A 21,470-nucleotide genomic window follows, 5' to 3' on the forward strand; every position below is an offset into this window, starting at 1 on the left:
GTTTGAGGATATCCCTGCAGATTCCTGATAGGGAATGATTTTGATAATGCATTTCCATGTGTGCATGCAGTTGTACCCAGTCAGGCCTGGAGGCAAGTAAATGGGTCTGGTAGCCTGGGGGAGACCCAGACAGACCGCACAGTTGCAGCCAGGACCAGTAGGTGGTTACATCAGGGAGGGAGCTACCCTGTAGAAATGAGACTGAAGGTGAGCCACAGCTGCTTGTGGTTAATGATGTTCCCTTGGACAGAGTGACTGCAAGGGCAGAGGTGGGCAGTAGTACCCAAGCTGACAGTGAGGCACCGCTGTCAGAGGTTACCAGACTTCCGGTGGAAGGGGAGCTGGGAAGGGTTACAAAGAGGGAGATGAGACAGGCCCAGCTCTCAGACCCTGCATTACAAGGCCTGAGAGAGATAGCTAGTGAGGCACCTGATTCTCATGGGAAGAGGGAATTTGTAAACTGGGACAAAGGGTTACTATATAGAGAGTGGACCCCTGAGGGAGGACTAGTGGGTGAGAGAATACAGCAGTTGGTAGTTCCCAGAGCATACCATCTGGCACTTCTAGCCATAGCCCATGATATTCCCTTTGCAGGTCATACAGGCATAAAATGTAGAAAGAGAGAAGTGTTATGCAGAACCTTTATTGGGCTGGGATTTCCAGAGATGTAACAGGGTACTGCAGGATCTGTGAGGAGTGCCAAAAGGTAGACAAGGCAGGAGACAAGGTGAAAGCTCCTGTGATACATTTGCCTGTAATTGAGGATCCATTTCAGAGGGTAGCAATGGAAATTGTGGGGCCTCTGAGTACCCCAAGTTCCACAGGGAAAGAGTATATTGTAGTGGTAGTAGGTTATGCTAGCAGATACCCTGAGACAGTGGCTCTTGTCTCCATTGAGGCAGGAAAAATTGTCAAATGCTTTGTTAGAGATTTTCAACAGGGTAGGTTTCCCAAAAGAAATATTGACTAACAGATGTGCCAATTTCATGTAAGACCTGCTGGCTTGTCTGTGGAAGCTGTGGGGTGAAGCATCTAAAGACCACCTCCTACCACCCCTAGACTATTTGTCTTGTTGAGAGGCTAAACTCTACACTCAAGATGATGCTACAGGCATTTGCAAACCAGATCAAGAGGGTGTGGGACAAATATTTGCCCCATCTGTTGTTTGCTTACAGAGAGGTTCCCAGGAGTCCACAGGTTTTTCATCCTTTCAGTTGCTGTATGGGCATAGGGTGAAGGGTCCTCTAAATTTGATTCACGATGAGTGGGAGTGTAAGTGTGAATCCCACAAGGAGTCTGTTGTGGCATATGTCCTAAACCTCAGGACAAGGCTCAGGGAATTTATGGGCTTGGCTCAGGGGAACCTGGCAGATGCCCAGCAGCATAAAGGTCTGGTATGACAGGAATGCTCGAGCTAGGGAGTATGCTGTAGGGCAGCAGGTAATAGTTCTCTTTCCTGTCATACACAACAAGCTGCAGGCAGCCTGGGAGGGACCCTACAAGGTTGTAATGAAGGTCAGTGATGTTAACTACATGGTAGAACTGCTAGACAGGAGGCAGGGACACAAATTGTACCATATTAACATGATTAAACCTTAGCATGATAGGGTAGTCCTTGTGCTGAGTATTTCCAGTGGATGGCAGAAGGAGTCTGAGGCAGATATGGTGACTGATCTCCTCAGTGAGGCTTGGGCTGACACCTCAGTGGAGGAGTAGCAATGTCCCAGCAGCTATCCCCTACCCAAGTTTGAGAAATCCGAGCAGTGTTACAGGAGTATGGGGGCATGTTCTCTGGGAAGCCAGGGTGCACCCACCTGGTGCAACACCATGTGGATACCGAACCCTAAAGGCCTATTAAGCAGGCCCCTTATAGGGGGCCTGAGAGAGTCAAACAGACTCTGAGGGAGGAGATACAGGAAATGTTGGACCTAAGGGTAATTCAGGAGTCCAGCAGTCCATGGGCCTCTCCAGTGGTGGTGGTACCAAAGAAGGATGGCAGAACCAGATTCTGTGTGGACTACAGGAAATTAAATAGTCACACAGAGTCAGATGCTTACCCCATGCCTAGGACAGATGAAGCCCTAGAGCAACTGGGTGGGGCTAAGTATCTTACCACCATTGATCTTACCAAGGGTTACTGGCAGTTGCCCTTGACTCCTGGTGCTAGATAGAGGTCAGCCTTTGTGACTCCTTTTGGCTTGTATGAGTTCACAAGATGCCCTTTGGGATGAAAAATGGCCTAGTGACTTTCCAGAGGCTGGTAGATCATATCCTAGCAGGAGCAGGAGATTTTTCCCTTGCTTACCTAAATGATATTGCCATCTACAGCCATTCCTGTCAAGAGCACCTTCAGCATGTCAGGGAGGAGCTGGGAAGGCTATAGAAGGCAGGGTTGACCATTAAGCCCAGCATATGTCAGGTGGGTATGGCAGAGGTGTCCAACCTGGGACATAGAGTGATGAGTGTTTTTTGGCCATAACCTGCCAATGAGGAAGCCATTCAGGCATGGCCTGGCCCTGTTAACAAAAAGTTTATGAGGGTATTCTTAGGGTCAGTGGGGTACTACAAAAAGTTTGTTCCCAATTATAGTACTATAGCTGCTCCCCTCACAGACCTGACAAGGAAAAACAAGCCAGATAAGGTAGTGTGGACCCCAGCATGTCAGCAGGCATTCCAGAAGCTTAAAGGAGCTTTGGGAGGACCCCTTGTGTTAGCCAGTCCAGATTACAGCAAATAATTTGTTGTGCAGGTGGATACTTCAAACCATGAGGTGGGGGCTGCACTTAGCCAGGTTTCCTCAGAGGGAGAGGAGCACCCAGTGGCATATCTCAGTCACAGGCTCCAACCCAGGGAGGAATGCTATGTAGCTGTAGAAAAGGAATATCTAGCTATAGTGTGGGTACTGCAGAAAAGTCAGCTTTATCTGTATGGAAGGAAATTCACTGTAGTTACAGACCACAATCCCTTAACATGGCTACATTGAGCCAGCCAACAAAATGCCAAGTTACTAAGGTGGAGGCCAGGGTTGCAAGCATATGATATGACAGTGCAGCACCACAGTGGGGATTGCAATGCCAATGGAGATGGTCTTTCAAGACAAGGAATGGGGTAAGGTATTCCCAGATAGGCTTAACCATCTCAAGCAACATTTCTAAAGGGTTATTTGAAAAACTAGCTTGAGTTTTGGGTGGGGGGGGGGGGATGTCACACTGCCAGCCCAGCTATCTGGAATTATGTAAATAATTCTATGTCATTTGTGAATATTGATATGATTTTTACCAAACTGTATGTTATGTACTGAGCTTCAAGAATGTAACCACAGCATACCCTGCTGGGACGTAGAAGATTAACTTGCAAAACTTCAAGAAAATAAGTTGAAATTAAATTATTTTATGATTGTGTTATAAAAGTTAGTTTCAATGCAGCAAGAATACAGGATGTCTAGAACTAGTGTACCTTCTGCATTGTTTTGTAAGTGTTTTATTGTTTTATGTCTTCTAGCAACTGCAAATATCTGAAGGCTATTTCTCACAAGGAGATGTCAAAGGCTACAATGGGGGGGTTTAGCTTGGGGACTTAAGTCAGGTGACAAAAAGTGATGTTATCCAAGTTAACCCAGCAGTCATATTTGATAGTAATTTATGAATGCTCTCAGAGAGAGACTGTGCATTTTGTGTTTTGTCTTGGACCTAGCAAGAACATCCACTTATCATCACCATCATCTGTACTTGCCTTGCTGTAAGTAAGATTTAGGGCATAGTATCTCTTTTAGATATAGATAGAAATATAACAAAGGTTGGTTTAGATGTTTTCTGTATTTATTTGAGACTGTCCTGCAATGTTATTTTAAACTTTTTCCTTGTAATTTTGAACTCGGAAGTTACTGTGTTAATTGACTGAGTATTGTCTTGTTCTTTTATTATTTATTATTAAATATATTTAGACCTATCTTTGTGGCTGATATTTGTGAGACATATTTAAGCTCATAGTGTACTTGCATATGTATTTAGATAATAGTAACTTCAAAATCACACAAACAGGAACTGTAAAACACGAACCAAAACTAAAAAAGACCAGTTCCAGTAGAACACTCGAGTAGGGTTGAAAGTTAGTCACACCAATGTGTAGTATAAAATGTGACATTACACATTAGGATTGGACACCCTTTGTAAGGGCATTATACTAGCTGATAAGTAGGGGTTAGTGGCAGTGGAAACTACCTTATAGTCTGGGCTGAAGGAGGCATAGCTAATAAACCTGTGCCAGCCTTCCCCAGGTGTGTGTGTGCGTGTGTGTGTGTATGTGTGTGTGTGTGTGTGTGTGTGTGTGTGTGTGTGTGTGTGTGTGTGTGTGTGTGTGTGTGTGTATGTCTGTGTGTGTGTGGAGGTCTTGGCTTGGCCCGTCAGCTGAGATCTTAACTTTATAGCTGTGCTAGTGGGGGATCTTATTGGGGAGCTGGAGAAAGAGGGAGAAACCAGCCCCAGACTGACTGTGATCTTTGTGTGATCTTAAAGGAAATTGCACTTTGCTGTGTGTACTTGTTATCCTCCCAGTGAGTGTGTCCCTCACTGTTGCCAGTGGTGAGGATTGAGGCTCCTGAATTTCTGGACCAGTGCATGGGCGTCACACTTGTATGTGTTCAAATGAGCCATTTAGGGTGCTATTTAGGAAAGGCTTTTTCATAAGGTAGGATACAGGGTTAGGGTCAGGGGCCGGAGTTGGATTAGGGTTAGGCTTAGCACACATCAGTAAGGTGGACCGGGGGTAAAACCTTCTGAAAAAACATTTCCCTAATGGCATGTGAATTCACACAAATTTGGTTCTGTAATGGTGCCACTTTTTTTTGTTTTTTAGTCAACAGATTGATAAAGGACCTCATTTATTTTTCTTTTTTGATCCATTGACAGACAGGGTTTTTAGTATTAAAAATCAGGAATGACTAATTTTAAGTTATTGCTTATTTGAGTGTCAATATAACTTCAATTCAGTCATTAAGAATATGCTCACACATAAAAATATACATATAAAGATTTAGCATAGCTGATCATCCAGAATATGTTTGGGAGGTAAAGGCAACCTGCCCCCCAAGAAAAACACATAAAATATAAACAAACAATTCAAACTTTATGACAGTACTGTTGTTGTGTCTTTCTGCTTTTCCCGGTTAGGGGTCGCCACAGCGGAACTCCGGTCCGCTAATGATTGGCAGTAGATTTTTACGTGCCGAGTTGCCAGCTCTGATGCACAACCTTCAACAGTGACAGTACTGTAATAATTGAAATCAATATTTGCAAATCATGAGTATCCTAGATCAAATTTCAGACATTTGCTTTCATATGTATAATTTTACTACAGTTTTTGTTTTCAAAACAAGGACATTTTCAGGACTGTTCTGTTTGGAACAACGACTCACAGTAAGAAAAAATTAAGGAAAGAGTGAAAGAATCCCTATATGGCACTTTTGACAGAAGACACCACTTAAGTACAGAGCAGTGCTTCTAGCACAACGACTGACGGGAGAATGATACAATGTATCATTGCTGTCTCAAGTGCTATTGCCTAAGATGCCTGATAAGAAGTTACAAGAAAATATAACATAATTATGAGAAAAAAATGTAATTTAAGAGAACAATAAGAAAGCTGCCAGAACTGCAGCCAGTACAGATAGCTGGCATGCAGCAGAATAGAAATATAGGAAAACAGGAACAATACTAGACAACCAAGCACAAGGACCATAAGATACCTATCCATATACACCTTTAATCAGACACACTTATGAGTTCATATTTTAATAGTGCTTACCTCCCAAATCAAGCAGGGCTGTACATGATAACCCTGCTGTAAAGTTTTGTCTACCATAGTCCGACATAGATTCCACTGATAGCTGATAGAGGCAAAGAACAACTCGTGTTATTTATACATTACCAGCACAAAAGATGTGCAGAGGTACAACATAAACGTATACTCCTTAAAGAGTGACAGAAAAAAAACAGACTGCTTCCGAAGAACTGCTCCAGGTAATGACCCAAAGTACAGAAGGGGTATAAAATATAGAGGCAGACACAAGTGCTTTGGGACCAAATCAATAAAGCAAACTTTCTAGAAATGTCACTTTTGAAATAAGGGATGTTTGGAAGAGACTGTTCTCAGGCATTTGAGATCATTAGAAGGCGTCTTTGTTGCAGGGAATTAGACATTTGGACTGAAATTACTGAAATATTTCAAAATGTTATATCTGTGCTGTTGAGAGGTCTACACATAGTGTATCTATAGATTACAACAATGAAATAATATGGTATATCAGAAAACTGTACCATCAGATGATGAATACCAACTTTAGAAGTCCATGCCAAGTACGGAAACGTCTTTCCTCTAGAGTCCATCCACAAAGCCCAGTCCAGTATGTACATGCTTCAAATGTCCAAACATAAGCTCTGATATTAAAGTTATTAAATGAGATAACTTATTAACAAAGACATAGATAATCTCCAAACACTGAGCCCAACCCAGTTCTGATTTGTTAGAGGTAGATTGTGCCTGTTAAAATGGTTGACTTATTTGAGAAAGTCACCAAGCCCCTTTTACGGTTTGCTAAGGGATGACCTATGCATGCCTTACAGGGCAATCTCTCACCCTGCCCTGATGGAAATGCTACACATTCATAAATCAAAGTGCAGGAGGGCCACTCGCTCCAGGGATCTTTAACTAGCCTCTGACATGAACAGGTCATGTTGGAGAGATAGCTATATCTCTCAGAGTCTTCTACTTCCCTGGAGCAAGCTTCCAGTTCATGTGAAACACAGCACCTCCCTGACTCTCTTCAAACACAAACTATATTAATGGATGGGTGACAGCAAATTCACTCCTGGTGTGTGCTCATGTCCCTCCTGGACACAAGAAGTCATTATTAACTACCATAGACCCTTACCTCTGCAAACTTCATTCACCTAACCACTACCAACTGGGCCAAGTTGGGATAAATATGTCTAGGCTTGTAAGGGCTCCAGCCTAGTGATCTTCTATGAACCTATGAACTGAACCTACAGTGCTGCTATATGGGTTATTACTTGAGCAAACATATCACATGTTTGTGGACTACAAACTAGTAGTAGATACATAGATTAACTTTTGATAAAGGCAACTGTGTGCCAGAGATTAATTTTAAAAGTTAACTGCCTAATATAGATACATGACTTAGAATGGTATACAATACAATGCATGCAGACACAAAGGCAGTAGTAGCAGATAAGGTCTATGATGGCCACCTACAATGCCTTAATATAGATACATGACTTAGAATGGTATACAATGCAATGCATGCAGACATAAGGGCAGTAGTAGCAGATAAGGTCCATGATGGCCACCTACAATGCCTAAAAACTATTTCTGTATCTTGATGATGAACTGTAGATTCAAACAAAGGTATAGCCAGCCATACCTTGTGTACAAGTATAGTTTTGCTGTTACTCAGAAGTGTTATGGCTGACAGAGCCCAGCACATAAGAAATGGTTAAAACATTGTTTCTCAAATGGGGAAACTAACCTCCCATGGGAGACTTGCACTTTTTTTTCAGAGGAGGAGGCTCAAGTAAGTGTAAAAATGATGTTTCTTTAAATGTTCAGTATTATGTACTGTTTTCAATGTGACATCAGTTTTACTGCAGAAAGATGAGTCATCAAATGTTTGTTTTTGATAAAAAAGTCCTATAATTATTGCTACTTAAAAAAACATATTTAGTATGTGTGTGTGTATATATATATATATATATATATATATATATATATATATATATATATATATATATATGTGTGTGTGTGTGTGTGTGTGTGTGTGTATGTTAATATGTTGGAGAACTGGCTGCTAATGTGGCATGCTCCTTTCTTGCATGGTACATATTTGCATAGATGAACAGGTTTCTTTTTTCTATCTAATTATGCCCATATTATCATGTTCTACAAACTTTACTGTGCAAGTACAGTACCTACCAACCAGATGATATTGTGGGAAGTCCCCTTGTAGGAACATTTGGTATAGGTAACATTCATTTCAAATATGGGAATCATGGGAAGTGCCCAGGTGGCACGTAGATGTAATGGCTTGGGCATTACAAACCATGTGGTTGTTAAAGGATTTGAAAGCCTTCCTGTTGACATTTTACAGGTTCTTTGGGCTAAGAGGGACATTGAAAGCAATGTGCATGCAATCTGTAGTTCCCAAGATCTCAGAGTGATGGGCAATAATATAAAATGGGCTGGATTTGTCCTCTGCAGTCCCAGGAAACCAGTTATGATCCTTGACATGCTATTGCATAATGTTGAAGAACTTGCTTAGGAGTCATGATGCTTGCAAAATCCTTAATGCGTCCCCATTAAGTTAATAAAAGGTCCTTGTAGCTAAAATTGTTAAGCTTATTCATACCATTCTGTCCACATGAATGGACATACCATCAGGGCTGGCCTTATGCATAGGCCAAATAGGTGATCACCTAGAGTGCCATGCTTGGAGGGGAGCTCTTTCAAATGTATTTATTTTTAGAGCAACAACTATGTCATTCCTTTACTCTAAAAAAAATAAATAAATAAAATACAGTGGACTGCTATAATACAATGTGTTCACCTTGCAGCATGACAGGCATCTGGGGGGTGTGTGAGTGTGTGCTCCACTTCACTTAACCACTCAAGTCAAGCGATGTCAGGATAAACCTTACATTAGGAGATCATGGTGCAGAAACCTTGCACCGTTCAGCTAGTAGGCATGAAGGCTGGCTTTATCAGGAGTGTGGGACAGCATCAATAATTAATATGATTTTTTTTATTAAAACTAAAGTTTTCTAATGTCTGGTTTTGCTTTTTGGCTGTATCTTAAGGGACTTGGGAGGGACATTGTGTTGAATTTTGGAGAACTGAGAGAAACAATGGGATATTCCCAAAGTTATCTTCTCTGACACTCAGTCACTAGCTTCTTTCATAGAGCAGAGCCTGTGGTCACTACATCTGACCTCAATAGCACAAGAGCACTGCCATAAGGCCCTACACCTACAAGCTTACTGAGAATTTTGTCATTATTTAATAGCCTGCAGTCTCTGCATCTGACCTCGATATTGCAGGAACGCTGCCATAAGGCCCTACACCTACAAGCTTACTGAGAATTTTGTCATTGTTTACTGTAAGGATATTTATCAAAAACAACTTGGATTACTTATTTGCGTGTTTCAATAAAGGATATTTCATTTTTAACAACTGTGGACTACCTACTATTTTCTATTTGATTATTTTGTAGCACATATTTTCTAGTTATATTTTACAGTTAGAATTTTATTAAATTAACTAAGTGCATAACATAATTTAGAAAGTGAACGTCACACCCTCCACACTGTGAAGTTTCTTCTTGTTTTTTTTTCACAGTTATAAAGAACCTTGCTAATGCAGGATAGAGAAAAAGCACGCAAAGAATGGCAAGAATATAAAACATCTCAATATCTTGAAAACCACAAAAAAGAGACAATGGCAAAATAGTCTCTTCCTTATTTCTAGATTTGTCTAAAGCCTTCGGCACTGCTTGGTACAGCAAACTTCTACTTCAAATGGCTTTACTACGTCTTTTTTAGCCCATCCTTCTGTGGTTCAAAAGCTACCTGTCCAAAAGGTATCAGTTAATAAAATGGCACTTCATGCTCACTCCTTACCTGGCAGTTACCACCGGTAACCCACAAGGCTCTATCCTTGGTTCCCTCTTCTTTAACATTTTCATCAACGCCCTCTATACTTCCACACAACAGGCCATCCTAATACAATATGCAGATGATTCCACTCTCATTTGCACATCTAACAACATGGTACACCTCTAAAACATTATTTAGGAAGCTTTAACAGCCACTAAAACATGGCTTTCTAACTCATAACTCATGGTCAACCCAAAAAAGACCAAACTATTACTTTACTACAAACTGCATAAAAAAAACTCATCAAAAATTAAGGATTCTTTACAGAGCTAAAACCTTTCTCACTGACGCAACTAAAATTACACTTGCCACTACTTATCTCTTTTCCACTCTTCTTTATGGCATTCCCATCCTTACTAACCTCCAGGCTTCAAAAAAATGAAAACTTGAAAAATACTATAACAATGTTGCTAAATTTCAGCACATAGCCCTTTCAGAGCCCACCAGTATATAACTCTGAAAAGCCTAAATTGGTTAGAACTATCACATCAGGTAACATATACACAACTTCTTTATTAGGTTTATAGATATCAAGGAGTTATTGATCAGTGGTACAGAAAGGATGATTGGGGGTATAGTAGGATGCAAGGGAGGAGAGAGGGGGGCAGGATGTAGGTTTATACACTGGAAACCTACTATACAAATACACTGTAACCCAAGCCTGGAACAAACTCCCTTTGTTCATAAGAACCATCTCCTACTCCAAGCACTTCAAAAAGGTGCGAAAACAATTTCTACTTAACACAAGGTGCTGTCCCTGTCATGACCCTACCTAATCCGCCACACCCCCTTACCACTTATAAAATTATCCAGCATCCATCTGCCTGCCCAACACTAAAAAGCATTCTAGACAACTATGTTCCCAGTCAGTCATTGCAATCCAGTGACCACAAACTCCAGTCTCTCTAAAAACCTATCAGATCTAATGGGTAGTGTCTGTACTTGTACAAGGTTGCTAAGGCCTGGAACCCCTTCCCTTTATCCATCAGGTCTATACCCACCCACCCATCTTTCAAAACCACTCTGAAAGAATTTCTAGCTAAAACATGGCTCTGTTCTTGCTCAAAACCAGGATAAGCTATATCCCTAAATGTGAACAAGTATATTTTCATTCCTTATACCTCCTTACTCTCTTTCTTTCACTTACTTCCTTACTGATATCTAATTTGCTTCCCCGACTTTCTCTCTAAATGCACTATAACCCTGTTTTTCCCCTCACTTCATATTGCAATTCCTGTTTGTATTACACTAACTTACCTTTAATTTCTCTACAAACTGTTTAAAATTTCTCTAAGTATTAAATGATTGTCATATACCTTGTGTCGATTCTTAACCAATGTTTTTATATTAAATCTAATTTGTTATAATTATTTAAACTGCAGATGTTTTTGCTTTATTTTTGAAGATTGTATAATTATTGTTCTTAAAATCTTTTATAATAATTTTGAGCTTTTCTTCCCAGGCTTCTGTTGAAAATGAGCTTCTACCCAGTCAGACTTTCCAAGTAATCAAATATCAATAAATAAATACATTTTTTCTTTTTTTTTTCCTTTGTCATGCTGGCAGTGATCAACCATGTATCATCTGGCAATATTTATGATTTTATTATTTATGTGAAGCAACTTGGAAAACTGTAATGCGTGGCAACATGTCTGTGTGGATTGGGATAGCATAGGTAAAATTTATTACATGGCCATCAAACCTCACAGTTCTAAATTCTATATGGGGTTGGGAACACCTTTCAACTATTGCTGATATTGGCTGAAAACCTTTGCACTGTCCCACCTAATCAGAAGTAAAATGGTGATTTTTGGGAGAAAAGTTGGTGAATTTCATCTATTAGCTAATGACAATAATTAGAGTTATAGATTTCTGCTTCAGAAAATTTGTGTTATTTCACACTCTCTTATTCTGTCAACTCTTATTTTAAAAAGCTATTTTTGGATTTGTCCCTAATCCTGGAGATAAGAGGTTGAGAATTATTTGTTTGAGTTTGGCTAGATGAGAGTAACTTGACCTTCTTGTTATTTGATCAGTTTTAAGCAGTCACTACCATCATGCTTTGCAGGACTAGTGTGTATTTGTGAGAAGTAAGATGGACACTTGATATACGCACAGAGTAGGTATAATTGCTGGGACTGTCTGTGGGGGAAACTAACTAGCTGCCTGCTGTTGTTTGCTTATTATTCTGGCTTTGCACAACTAGGGTGATTTATGTGAAGCAACCTGGAATATTGTAATGCATGGCAGCTGTTTGAAACAAAGGGGAAATGCATTACATGGTTATCCTCTTTTATTGCAATCCGAAACCAGAATTATACATAGATGTAGATATAACTCCTTGGTGGGAGTTGTCTGGGTGAAAGTAACTGATCTTTTTGTTCCTTACTCAGTTTACAGTCATTTATTAAGGAGTAAAATGCATCACAGAATACCCAGTCCTTCAGAGCTTCTTCAGGGCTGGAGGACCCCACACATCAAGGCTGTATAAGTGGATTTTGACACTGGCTTAGCAGTGACCTCTGTCCTGAACTTCCCCTAGTCAAAAAATGGTTCCCTATTATGAGACCGCAGATGCAGTTTGTCGAATGCATCTTGATCAAACCGAGAAGACCGAAAAGGCAAAATAGCGAAGCGGCTTTTCAGCGAATTCTTTCCCTGAGAAAGAATTTGCTTGGCTGCTTTCATTACTTTGCCGTTTTCGGCACTGTAGTGCGATCTCAGAGTTGGTATATTTAAGTAGGGGGTATATTATGTAATGTTTTAATGTTTTTTTTTTTATTTTGGAACAGTGATTTTTTTCCCTTGGAAAAAAATCGCTGTTCTGAGGTTTCGATGTTGTAAGCTTTCGCTTACATGGGATCGATTAATTATCATTCGCTTTTGTAAGCGTGTGATAATATAATATGGACGCTGAAAAAACAGCCCTGCTCAGAGGTGCACACAGAAGGTCACTGTAACTTGTGTGGGGAGCTGAGGATGATGTCATTATTTCTTTAACTTTCATTTCAAACCTAAAGGTCACTATCTTACATTGGGCTTGGGGACAGTGTAGTCATTATTTCTTTAACTTTCCTCAACAATGATAGAAGTTTGCAGAAAGGGTCACTATGCTTGTACAGGAACAGGGTACTGCTTAAAAGTAACAAATGGGAATGTTGTTGTAATTATATATTTTTTCATTTTCCTCAAAATCAAACATAAGCTGCATATACAGGTGTTTTTTCCAAGTTATGTACAAGTGTGACATTAGAGGGGTACACAGAAGGTGGTTGCATTTTGTGGGTAGGGGTGAGAAGGCAGGCTACATATGCATATGAGAGCAGTGACTTGAAATAAAGATTATAACCATCTGACACTTAATTTTCATTCCAATTTAATTCAAGATGGAGATGCATAGAAAGTGCCTACGTGTCTGGAGTGTTCTTCCCCACACCTTCACTGAAAATGGGCTCACTCGCAGTCGGACTTTCCTGGTAAACAAATGTTAAATAAATAAATACATTTTCTATTTATCATCACAAGTTGAAGTGTTTGTCTTCTATCTTTAATGCACACTGCTATTTGATTAACTTTAAGCATTAAGCCTTGGAAATAACTAATTTCTTCCTTGAAATAAAAAAGTTCAATTGAATTTCTTTCCTTATGTATGATTTTTTTTCTATGCCATCCTCAGATTAAAAAGTTGGAAAAAAAATTCTAAAATGCACCTTAGAGCATCAATAACTCCATGGCTTCTGGTGCCTAGAGGCCTCTAGATCCCCAGCTTAATTTAGTTATGACAGTCAGTCTTGGTCAAGTCAGGGCTGTTGAAAGGATTCAGAATTATTACGATTTAGTCTTGGTCAGTTAGAGTGTGTTAAAAGGAAAACCAACGTTGAAGAGCAAGACTGAATTTCTTCCCCTTATTCTTAATTTTTTGTTCAAGCCATCACTGAATGAAGAGGTTTATTTATTTTATTTATTTATTTGACATTTGATAACTGGGTTGGTCCAACTGAGCCAGAAGTCCATTTTCAGTGGAGACAAGAGGAGAAAAGCTCCAGAGATGAACAGACAAAAAGTAGTAAATAAATTCACAAAAGTATTTATGAATACAGAAAAAAGAAACACATGAAAAACTTGTGGCACATACATTTGCAAGATGAGATTATATTAAATTATTTTTTTTCCACAAAAAGACAGAATGATGGTATTTGATAGGGAAGAAAAAAGAGCAGTGAGTTAAGAGAGGAAAGAAGCCATGTTAATATACAATGTATCTTGAGAGACGATATTAAAGTAGAGAACAGTTATAAAATAAAGAAAGATAGTAGAGCTTAATATTAATATACTTACATGGGTTGTAGTAGCCTAGCTAATGGAATTAAAAGAAAAAAGCAGTATGCTTACAGTAGACGAAAATAGAGGAGTCTAGTATTTGTGTACAGAGTACTGGAAAAAAACAGTGGGGTGTAGGATTAGGTAGGGTCATGATGGGGGCAGGACCTTGTGTTAAGTAGGAATTGTTTTAGCACTTTTTTAAGTGCTTGAGGTTTTAGATGGTTCTTATGAATAAGGGGAGTTTGTTCCAGGCTTAGGCTACAGTGTATTTGTATAGTAGGTTTCCAATTTTTTATTAGGCTTATAGATATCAAGGAGTTGTTGATCGGAGGTACGGAGAAGACGGTTGGGTGTGTAGTAGGATACAAGGGAGAAGAGAGGGGGGCAGGATGTAGGCTTATATAGAATGTTATGTATGATTGGAAATTGTGACAGTTTAAGCTGTTGGGGGAACTCTAGCCACTGAAGTGTGTTGAGAGCAAGGCAGATGTGTGAATTATGTGGTGAGCAAGTAGCAAATCTAGCTATTTTGTGGTATGTTTGTTCTAGCTTAAATAAGTGTGTAGACTGGATGTTAGTGAAGATCTGGGCTGCACAGAGTAGAGAGGGGGGGAGGAGTGCCTGAGCCAGGGACAGTTTAGTGTCAGAAGTATGAAATTTCTTACTTACGTATTGTAGACCTAGTTTTTGGTGTTTTTTTTTTAATACTTTGCTGGATATGGAGGTTAAATTTTAGTTCATCATCAATAATGGTACCTTCAAGCTTAGTGTGCTCTTAAAAAATCAGTAAAATGCACCTCAGACCATCTAGAAGCCCCATAGCTTCTTGGAGCCTTGCGGCCCACACGTGCCTGGCTTAATGTAGTTATTTCCACCCCAGGTAATAAAGTGGATTCTTGGTCAGCTAGGATGTGTTACAGTAATTGAGGAAAATGCAAAATTGGAAAGTAAGACCTGCATTTCTTCCCTTAATCATGAATTTTATTCAGGTCATCATTGGATGTAAAAATCTGTTAAAAATGGAAAGTACACCTGAGAAACTCATCAAAAACTTCCATGGCTTCTTGCAGCCCCAAGATCCAAACTTGATGAAGTTGTTTCCTACATAGTTATCACAGAGCAGTGTTGCATAGTAAAATATGTTGAATGAATGAATAAATGCAGGAAAATACTTTAGAGTAAGACAAAATGTGAGAAAAAGGAAAAAAAAGTGGTCTGCATGGTGTACGTAGGCCAGGATAAGAAACCACTGGATGGTGTGTGTGTGTGTGTGTGTGTGGGGGGGGGGGGCAGTGGAACCCTTTCACCTAGGGAACCTGTTGACCTGAGCCCATCCCTGTATACCTTGTTTTACTCTCAGTTCCACCTGTAGGTGATACAGTTCAACTTGGCCCTTTCCAATCTTCCTGTCCACAAAGAAATGTCCAGTTTACCAGCTCTTGGCTTGCCAGGTACCATATGTACTTCTTCCATTGCAGGCACTGACTCTAATGATGGCTGCTAAACCATAATGTTGAAATCATGCTGTTGTTAATCCTAGCATCACTCCCATCATGTATACCCTGAATCTCTGTGGTCATAGTGGGTGTGAGCTGTGCCACAGTTTGCCTCATTTATAAATTCTGAATCAGGCTGCCATTTGGGGTGTTATCATTTACATGTTCTGTGTGGTTCATCTGCACGCCATTCCTCATTTTCATGTCATTATACATTCATAATCATGCATAGCATATCATGCTATTTTCGGCCATTACAAAAGTGTTTCATATGTGCTTTATAATCATCCATACTCTGCATGTTGGCATTACCCACTGTAATTTCTGCTATGCAATGGGCTAGTCATACATGTATAATAAAAACATTGACTATGTAGCCATGGAACTTTATTTAAATACTAGCTTCTGCTTTCATTCTTACAGTCTAGAACTTTTTCTGACCAGTGTTTTATTTTTAATAAAATTCCATAGCTACGCATTTAGTAGTTTTTATTATTTGTTTCTTAAGTGTTTTGCTGTTTTGTGTTTATTGTATTTTAGTAATGTATGACTACAGGCTTCTGTGTTTTTTGTTGTTTTTGTTGTCAATCCAGTATCACCCACAGAAAGCATATCAGTGGTACAGTATAATGCAAATTGACTGCAGTTCCCCCTCCAAAAAATTAAAATAGAAAAATATAATAAATTGCTAACTATCCCACAATCTATACCAAACACCTCTTCCCAAGCAATGCCATAGGATCATAGGTTCATAGGTGTTTACTAGGCTAATGACCACAAGGGCCTTTTTAAGCTTAGCCATGCATTCCAAATCTCTGACAAGTTCTCATACCCTTCATAAGTGTAAGCATGGGCCTGGGAGATGAACCATCAACAGGTTACCTGTGCCCATTAGAGACATGGGTGCCAAACCAGGGATGAATTTCCGGTTTCCCATCCAGTTGTCCAAGTTGCATTTGAATTGGGTTAGAGAGGAACTCTGCTTCACATGGATGGGAATCCTGTTCCATAGATGGGGTAGTCTCTAGGATACATACCTATCTCTCTAGTAGGTCCTATTTATATCACGGGCAAGGTTTAAGTGTTTAGAATGGGTAATTCTGGTGCTTTGTTTTGTCGGTATGCAGGAGGTCCATCAAAGTGGGGTCTGACAATGCCCTGTATGCCAGGCATTGAGCTCCCCTCAAAAGCCTGTAGGCGACAGAATACAGGGATAGGGCCTTAAGGAGCTCTGCATAGGACATTTTACTTATCCCCTGTATTCTTTTGGTGAGGAACCTCTGTGGATGTTACAATTGTTGGACATGCCTGGTTAGGTACATACCAAAGGGGGCATTGTACTCATTGACAGGTCTGATGAATGCAGAATACAGTGGAACAATGACTTCCTTGGACTTAGATGCCACACCTTTGTTTATAAGTTGTGCAACATCGAATGATTTCCTCAACACTGTAGACAAGTGATGGTGAAAGGCTAGATTACTATCTATGTGTGTCCCCAAGTCCCTGACTACTGGGTCAACTCTAAGAAGTGTGTTGTCAATATGATAGTTACCAGGGATGGATAACTTCCCATCTCACACCTCTCTGCTGTGCTCACTAAAGGCCTCAACCTTCTCTTACCCAACATAAGCTTCAGAAACATCAGCAATAAAACTCTAGACCTCCACGGATGCCTAGAACACTAAAGCTCTGACATTAATAGTAACTGAAACCTGGCTGGAACCTGAAACACTCCCCCATGGATAAAATAAAATGAGATCTGATAGACAACACAAATGTGGGGGTGGCACATCAATTATATTCAACCCCCTCCCCCAAGGAATAACTAAGTATCCTTGCAAACTTTTACAGTTCCAAAATGCTGAAGTTCTATTCACCTCATTAAAAATCAACAAGAACAAATAAATTTGTATTATAGGAATCTACATTCCCCCAAGTAATAATGCAACCACACTGAAAGATATCCTGTGTTGGATAAACAACCAAATAGCTAAGGAAACCATAATAATGGGAGATACAAACATTGACTGAAAACAAAAATACCTAACCTCATCCAGCACAAATTTATTTGGCTTCTCACAAATGATAAACATCACCACCTGAGTACACAAAAATAAAGAGAGAAATCACACTTGACTGGATTCTTACAAATAAACTAGATACCATAATCTCCACAGGCACCCTGACAGACACAATTAGTGACCAATTCCCCACTTGCATAATAAGACATTGACAATATACTCCTAGGAATACAGTCTAAGTTCACAAAAATAAATAAATAAATAAATAAATTCAACATAGAGCAATTTAATTCAATTGTCTCTTAATGCAACTGGATCCACCCCCTTTCTCCCACCCCTAACCTACACCTTAACATCATTAAAACCTTCCCTTGCCACTGCACAAAACAGACTCAGACATACAAACATTCACAAACACATACAAGCAACACTATATCTATCCCATAACCTAACCCTTATCCTTACCCCAAAAACTCATACACATAAGTTCATAGGTTTTTACTAGGCTAATGACCACAAGGACCATGCATCCCAATCTCTGGAAAGTTCTGGTACCCTTGATAAGTATAAGCAGGGGCTTGGGAGATAAAACATTTACAAGCAGGGATCTGGCAGATGAACCATTTGCAGGTTGTCTGTGTCCATTAGAGACATAGGTGCCAAACCAGAGATGAATTTCCTGTTCCCCATCCAATTGTCCAAGTTGTATTTGAATTTGTTTAGGGAGGAACTCTGCTTCATTTGGATGGCGATCTTGTTCCAGAGAAGGGGTAGTCTCTGGGATACATACCTTTCTCTCCAGCAAGTCCTACTTATATCACAGGCAAGGTTTAAGTCTTTAGAACAGATAATTCTGGTGCTGTTTATTTTGTGGATATGCAGGAGATCCATCAGAGTGGTGTCTGATAATGCCCTGTATGCCAGGCATAGATCTCCCCTAACAGGGATAGGGCCTTGAGGGGGTCTGTATAGGACATTTTACTTATGCACTGTAATCTTTTAGTGAGGAACCTCTGTGGACATTCCATTTGTTGGGTATTCCTGCTTAGGTACATACCAAAGGAGGCATTGTACTCAATGATAGGTGTGATGAATGCTGAATATAGTGGAACAATGACTTCCTTGGACCTATATGCCATACCTTTGTTTATAAGTTGTATGACAGAGAATGATTTCCTCACTACTGTAGACAAGTGATAGTCAAAGGCTAGATTACTGTCTATGTGTATCCCTAAGTACCTTACTACTGGGTCAACTCTAAGGAGTGTGATGTCAATATGATAGTTACCAGCGGTGGATAATTTTCCAAAGGATATGCATTTATTGGCATTTAGTTTTAATCCATAGCTCTGACACCAGTTGTTTGTCAGTGTCAGCCCTTCATGGAGAACATTTATGTGTGGGGTTCAATGACAGCTCCTAATTTGCAGTCATCTGCAAATTTAGTCAGCCAGAGACCACTGACATTGGCCTTGACTTTGGAAGTAAATGTCAAAAAGGAGCGGCCCAAGGACCAGTTCCTGAGGGACTGCACTTGTTACTGGCCTCCCTAGTTCTAACTTCCAGAGTTCTGTCTGTGAGCCAGTTTACTATCCACCAGGTGACATATGGGTTTGTACCTAACTTGAGTTTGTCAACAATGCCCGGGTGGGGTATTGTGCCAATTGCCTTGGCCAGGTCAAGGTAGGCAGTGTGAACCATTTTGCCCTCATCCATTACTTTGGTAGACTTCTCAAAAGTGGTAAACCAAGTTGGGTAGGCATGACCTGAACGTGATGAAACCACACTGAGTTGGGTTCAAAGTCTTGAGGTTTACTATATCATTATTGATCCTTTCCATGATAATTCTTTTCATGGATTTACATATAAGACTAGTGAGACTTATGGTTTTGTAGTTTCCAGGGTAAGTAGATGGCCCACCTTTGTGCAGAGGGATGACCGTTGCTGTTTTCCATTCATGAGGAAAAAAGCCTGTTTGGAGACTATAGTTAAATAGCAATTCCAGACGGCCTGATAGGTCATGTTTCATGCTATTTAGAAAGCATCTTGGGATATTGTCTGGACCCACTGATACAGTGTTCTTGGCCTTAGGGACAGCATTAAGGACCTGTTCCTTAGTGATAGCAGGGAGAGTTAAATTTGATGTTATTTCCTGAGGGAAGGTTGATGGGGAGAGAGGGCTAAGGTTGGAGCTAAATTTATCAGCCAGTAGGTTTGCTATATCTTCTGGTTCAGTATAGGTGGCTCCATTTACAATGAGCACTGCACACAATTGTGCATTGCTTTTGAGGTTGTGGACATGGCTAAAGAATGCCTTGTGGTTTTCCTCAGTCTGGGAGGCCAAAATTACCTCAAATTTGGCCTTGGTATACTTTATTTGTCCTCCAAGTTGTTTGTTTAGTTTAATGAGTGCTTTTATCCTCCTGGGTGCTGTACCTCTTAGGTTTTGCCATGATTTTCTTCCTTCTGTTATGCAGCCTATTAATGTTGTGATTCGACCAGGGTGGCTTGTTTTTTGAGTTAGTTTTATGCTTCTTCTTGGTGGGTACAGTTGCCTCTATGCAGCTATCATCATGCTTGTATAGTGTTTCTGCAAACAGTTTTGCATAGGCAGCAGTGTTTTCAGGGTTTATGGGGTTTTGAAATTTTATTTTGCCAGATTATCACTTAATAGCAGGACGTCAGCCTTAGAGTAGTTCCTGAATATTCCAGGTTTAGTTGGTGGTCCAAGTTTTATTTTTACTTCAAAGGAGACGATTTTTTGTCTCACCTTACCAGGGAAGACATTACACTAGGGGGAGTGCAGCACTCTCCTATATTAGTGAGGACCAGATCCAGCATGGTTGCACCCCTGGTTGGTGTATTGACAATCTTGTCCAGGGAGTTTGTGTTTATGAAATCCAGGAATCTGTGTGCCTGTATGTGTGGTGTCACATAGTATTCAAAGTTAATAGTGAGGTAATTAAAGTCGCCCATGAATATGGCATTGAGTTGGATAGTGAGCCTTCTAGTAAGTTTAAATACATGGTATGGGTTTCCTGGGTCTTACAGGGAGACCTATAGCTTGCAAGGAAGTGGCATTGGATTTTGCCTATGGTGATTTGAACATGGAGCAGCTTAAGTGCATTGTTCTGTTTGACCAGCCTTGAGGTATATTTATTTTTGATGTAAGTCAAGACACCGCCACCTTTAGTCCCTTTCTGTGTAGTAGCTGGTCTAAATGTGTGGAATGCATTATAACCTTGGATTGTTGGTGTGCTGTTCATGGCTTTAAACCATGTATCAGTGACCACACAGATGTCAGCATTCTCCAGGGTGAAGAGAGCTTCCAGGGAGTGGAGTTTGTTTTTATTTAGATTTCTTGGTTTTGATTTGATATATTGGAAGTGCTTTCAGTTTGGCATTGTCTAAAAAGGCACTATAGGGGAATACAATGTTTTAGCTAATATTTGAATGCCTAGAGGTAGAGGTGCAGACCATCCATGGCAAAGCAGCATGGTCTGTTGGCCATCTCCGTCCATGCTGACAAATATTGCACCCCATTAGACTGACACCAGAAACTAAGCCAGTTATTAAAGTCAGTCATCTTTTGTTTGTATTGTGGCATCATCCTTGGAGAAGGTAAAATGCTGCTCAATTCTAGGCCCATACAAGCCTGGGACCCATATTCTGAGAGCTCCATGATGTCTGTCTTCATATAGTCTAGCAAGGTACATCTCAGGTCATTTACACCCACACTGACTATGACTGAGTCATACTGGTACTTGTGGTCCAATGACCTGAGTGCATGCATAATGTGGGAGATCCTAGTTCCTGATAAGGAAATGCCCATGACTTTTTCCTTACTCAGCCTGGTAAGAGGGACATCAATCTGTCTCACAATGGAGTCTCCAATGACCAGCATG

This window comes from Protopterus annectens, chromosome 2.part1 (assembly GCF_019279795.1).
Source record: "Protopterus annectens isolate FY-2018-M chromosome 2.part1, PAN1.0, whole genome shotgun sequence".
Taxonomy (NCBI): Eukaryota; Metazoa; Chordata; order Ceratodontiformes; family Protopteridae; genus Protopterus; species Protopterus annectens.